This window comes from Cebus imitator, unplaced genomic scaffold, assembly GCF_001604975.1.
Source record: "Cebus imitator isolate Cc_AM_T3 unplaced genomic scaffold, Cebus_imitator-1.0 Scaffold50, whole genome shotgun sequence".
In the NCBI taxonomy this organism is placed as follows: domain Eukaryota; kingdom Metazoa; phylum Chordata; class Mammalia; order Primates; family Cebidae; genus Cebus; species Cebus imitator.
Genome location: NW_016107365.1, coordinates 4,910,290 through 4,915,896, shown reverse-complemented (window position 1 = coordinate 4,915,896; position 5,607 = coordinate 4,910,290).

Here is a 5,607-nt window from a genome sequence, read left to right as displayed (position 1 = left end):
TCCATCAATTCACTTATATTCTGCTCTAAGTTGTCCATTCTCATTAGCGTTTTGTCAAATCTTTTTCAAGGTTCTTAGTTTCTTTGCATTGGGTTGGAACATGTTCTTTTAGCTTACAGAAGTTTCTTATTACCCACCTTCTGAAGCCTGATTCTGTCAATTCATCACACTCATTCTGCATCCAGCCTTGTTCCCTTGCTGGTGAGGAGTTGTGATCCCTTGTTGGAGGAGAGGTGTTCTGGTTTCAAGTGTTTTCATCCTTTTTGTGCTTGTTTCTTCCCATCTTTGTGGATTTATCCACCTGTTGTCTTTGTAGTTGTTGACTTTCAGATTGGGTCTCTGAGTGGACATCCAGTTGTTGATGATGAAGTTATTTCTTTCTGTTTCTTAGTTTTCCTTCTACCAGTCAGGTCCCTCTGCTGTAGGACTGCTGAGGTCCACTTCAGGCCCTGCTTGCCTGGGGATTACCTGCAGTGGCTGCAGAACAGTAAGGGTTGCTGCCAGTTTCTTCTTCTGCTATCTTTGTCCCTGAAGGATACCCGCCTGATGTCAGTCTGAGCTTTCTTTTATGAGGTGACTCATGGATATATGGGGGTCAGGGAACTGCTTGAGGAGACAGTCTGTCCTTTATAGGAGCTCAAGTGCTGAGCTGTGAGCTCCATTGTTCATTCAGAGCTGCTTGGCATGTATATTTAAGTCTGCTGCAGCAGAACTCATAAACCCCCTTTTTGTTTTTTTTCCCAGGTGCTCTGTCCCGGTGAGTTAGGGCTTTATTTATGAGTTTCTGTTGTGCTGCTGCCTTTTTTCAGGGCTGCCGTGCCCAGCGAGGAGACAACCTAGTCACTGTCTGCTGCAGAGGCTTTGCTGAGCTGTTGTGGGCTCTACCCAGCTGCTGTGTGAACTTCCCTGCAGTACTGTTTATACAGGTACAGTTAGAACTGCTTAGGCAATGGCAGCCCACCTCCATAATGATGGACTCTCTCTGTAATGGTGGGCTGCCTTGGCAACCGTGGGCTGCCTCAGCAATGGCAGACTACCTCTGTAGTGGTAAAGTGCCTCAGTAATGACAGACGCCCCTCCCCCACAGAGCTCGACCATCCTGGGTTCAGCTGTGCTTGCTGTGAAACTCTCAATCCAGAGCGTTTCAGATTGCTGTTTTTTTGTGGGGGTGGGACCAGCCAGTCCCGATCACCTGGCTCCCTGTCTCAGAATCTTTTTTTTTTTTTAGTTGAACAGTCAACTCTCTCCTAGGTGTTCCAGTTGCCTGTTGAAAAGGCACTGGGATGTGTATAATTTCCCGTGCGTCGACCCACTGTACCAGCTGAAACAGCTGCGCTGAGATTCATGGTGCTTTTTTGCCCCAGAATCTCCCGGCCTGGCTCCCTGTTTCAGTCTTCTTTTCTATCAGTTGAATGGGTGACTCTGTCTTCCCGGAGCTCCAATCACCAGCTAAAACGGTGCCCAGACCCATGTATTTTGTAGGGAGAACCGCCGTGCTGGGGCGCCGGCCAAGACAGCCGCACTGGTGACCTATGGGACTCCTCCGCCTGGGAATCTCCTGGTCTGTGGGCAATAACAATCCATCTGGAAATGCAGCATCCACTCACCCTCCGCGCTTTCACTGGGAGCTGCAATCCTGAGCTGCTCCTAATCAGCCATCTTGGATCCATGTTCTAACAATTCTTTAGTGTTTTTTTTTTTACATCAAACCCAATCTCTAGAAAGACCATTATAATTTCCCTTTAATCATAGACAATTTAATCATGGGAAAGTTTTTGGTTTTTAAAAATTAATCCTCTTATTGTGACTTACACAGACCATTCATGACATGATTGGACATTCTGGTTTGTACTGACCATCCCTCATTCTTAAACAACCAGTTATTTTATGCCAGGACTAAATTTACTATATAAGATTCTTTTTCATATAAAATTATTTCTCTTTAAGCTTTCTTACCAAAACAAAAACAAAATCCTCTTTATTTTTATAACTTTCTTTACATCTCTTTTATTACCTGGTTCCTTTTTTCTTGTTTTATATATGACCTTTAAATAAGCTTTTAATTAGACACACATTCTTCACTTTTTTTTTTTTAACATTTAGAGTCTAAATTATGCATTTGTCTATAAGTATTTATCCTATTACATTTACCTAATTATTTCATTTTAATCATTTACCTAAGTTGCTTACAAAAACTGTGATTGTCATTATTTAAAGTTATTGAACAATCATTGCAAAAACTATAACTGAGACAATGAAAAAAACTTGACCTAATTGACTCCATCTTGCGTCTAACCTTCAAGCTGTCCTTATTCATTCCTGGGAATAGGCCAAACTAACTATGGGAGGAACTTAGTTTATAGTTTAGCTTTGAAACAAAGATGATAACAGTCCTTTCCCACAACAAAGCTTACTGCCTGTGGACTAGACCATCTGAAGCCATAAAGTTAGAAGTTATGGTACTCTTACTAAATTCAAGATGTAGCTATTTATATTAAACTGGTATCAATGTCTTATTTATTAAAGATTACAGAAAGAAAGATCATCTTGTCTTTGGCTGGGTTTATAGTCTTGTAACCCCTATGCCAAATTTTGACACCTTATAGTATTTGGCAGGAATCAGTATAAAACTGCTTGATTAATAAATACAAATGAAAATGTATGCTGACAATTCTTAAGATGTTTCTAATATTACTTTACCAACATTTTTAAAGCTAGCTTATTTCAGATTTTACTTAAGTTAAATAAATGTGAAAAAGCATTTGACTAGTCTTTTTTTTCCAATAAAGCATTTGATTCAAGTGTTTTTATTTTCTGAAGCCAATTAATATTAGCGCTTTTTTATATATTTTCAGTAGTAAAACACTGTGTACACACACATAAATATGTAGATATATTCGGCATGCCGAGAGAACTACATCCTATAAATTAATAAAACCCTTTCTTTTCCTATGTTATACTTTCAGATTCTTGATAAACTGTTTCACAACCCTAGGCAACTGTCAGCTAAATAGCCTCAAATTTCCATCTCAAAGGAAACAACTCAAGTGAATATCAAATAGCAACATTTACCTCATAAGGAGAAAAAGTCTGGTGGTGCTAGAGAGGGATTAAAGATGAATGTCAAATCAAACATAAAATTATAGAAATCTATCATAGGATTGTATAAGGAGACCAATTTTATTTAGATAGGGACTACCTACCTTTTAACTGTATCTCTGAGCTCTGGACAGAGCCCACACTGAATCTTGGGTCTCCAAAAAAGGAGAATTATTATGAGGTTAGACCACTTTCACGGTGAAGTTAAAAAAAAATTTTTTTTAACCAAGTCATTTCTAAGTGTCTAAACTATAAACTACACTCTTCCTTAAAAATCAAAGAGTAATGCTGGGCACGGTGGCTCACGCCTGTAATCCCAGCACTTTGGGAGGCCGAGGCGGGTGGATCACAAGGTCAAAAGAACAAGACCATCCTGGTCAACATGGTGAAACCCCATCTCTACTAAAAATAATACAAAAATTAGCTGGGCATGGTGACGCATGCCTGTAATCCCAGCTACTCAGAAGGCTAAGGCAGGAGAATTGCCTGAACCCAGGAGGCGGAGGTTGCGGTGAGCCGAGTCTGCACCATAGCACTCCAGCCTGGGTAACAAGAGAGAAAACTCTGTCTCAAAAAAAAAAAAAAAAAAATCCAAGAGTAACCCCTGTTGCAATAATTATTTTAGCAAAAACAAACAAACAAACAAAAAAACAAAGTAACACAATACAAGAGTAAACAGAGGATTGCAGGCAAGATGGCTGAATAGGAACAGCTCTGGTCTGCAGCTCCCAGTGAGATTAATGCAGAAGATGGGTTATTTCTTTATTTCCAACTGAGGTACCTGGCTCATCTCACTGGAACTGGTTAGACAGTGGGTGCAGCCCATGGAAGGTAAGCCAAAGCAGGGTGGGGTGTTGCCTCACCCAGGAAGCACAAGGGCTTGGGAACTCCCTCCTCTAGCCAAGTGAAGCCGTGAAGGACTATGCCTTGAGGAACAGAGCACTGCAGCCCAGATATTGCATGTTCCCCACGATCTTCGAAACCTGCAGAACAGAAGATTCCCTTGGGTGCCTATGCCACCAGGGCCCCGGGTTTCAAGCCCAAAACTGGGTGGCCATTGGGCAGACATCCAGCTAGCTGCAGGAGTTTTTTTTTTTTGTTTGTTTGTTTGTTTTTGTTTTTTGTTTTTGTTTTTAATACTCTAATGGCACCTGGATCTCCAGCAAGAAAGAACTGTTCACCCCCCTTGAAAGGGGGCTGAAGCCAGGAAGCCAAGTAGTCTAGCTCAGTGGATCCCAACCCCATGGAGCCCAGCAAGCTAAGATCCACTAACTTGAAATTCTCACTGCCAGCACAGCAGTCTGAAGTTGACCCGAGATGCTCAAGCTTAGTCAGCAGAGGGGTATTCACTATTACTGAGGCTTGAGTAGGTGGTTTTCCCTTCACAATGTAAACAAAGCTGCTGGGAAGTATGATCTAGGCAGAGCCCACCACAGCTTGGCAAAGCTGCTATAGCCAGACTGCCTCTCTAGATTTCTCCTCTCTGGGCAGGCCATCTCTGAAAGGAAGGCAGCAGCCTCAGTCAGGGGCTTATAGATAAAACTCCCATCTCCCTAGGACAGAGCACCTGGGGGAAAGGGTGGCTGTGGGTGCAGCTTCAGCAGAATTAAATATTCCTGCCTGCCAGCTCCAGCTCTGAAGAGATTAGTGGATCTCCTAGCACAGTGCTTAAGCTCTGCTAACAGACAGATTGCCTCTTCAAGTGAGTCCCTGACCCCTGTGTCTCCTGACTGGGAGACATCTCCAAGTAGGGGTCAACAGACACCTTACACAAGAGAGCTCCAGCTGGTATCTGGCATATGTCCTTCTGGGATGAAGCTTCCAGAGGAAGGAACAGGCAGCAATCTTTGCTGTTCTGCAGCCTTCACTGGTGATACCCAGGCAAACAGGGTCTGGAGTGGACCTCCAGCAAACTCCAGCTGTCCTGCAGCACAGGGGCCTGACTGTTAGAAGGAAAACTAACAAATAGAAAGGAATAGAATCAACATCAACAAAAAGGACGTACGCACAGAAAGCCCATCCAAAGGTCACCAACATCAAAGACCAAAGGTAGATAAATGCATGGAGATGAGGAAAAACCAGTGGAAAAATTCTAAAAGTTCCAAAAACCAGAATGCCTGTTTACCTCCAAAGGATCACAACTCCTTGCCAGCAAGAGAACAAAACTGGATAGACAATAAGTTTGATGAACTGACAGAAGTAAGCTTCAGAAGGTGGGTGATAACAAACTATTCCAAGCTAAAGGAGCAGGCTCTAACCCAACACAAGGAAGCTAAGAACCTTGAAAAATAGTGAGAGGAATTGCTGACAAAATAACCAGTTTAAGGAAGAACATAAATGACCTGATAGAGCTGAAAAACACAGCACGAGAACTTCATGAAGTATACACATGTATTAATAGCTGAATCGATCAAGCAGAAGAAAGGATATCAGAAATTGAAGATCAATTTAATGAAATAAAGCATGAAGACAAGATTAGAGAAAAAAGAGTGAAAAGGAATGAACAAA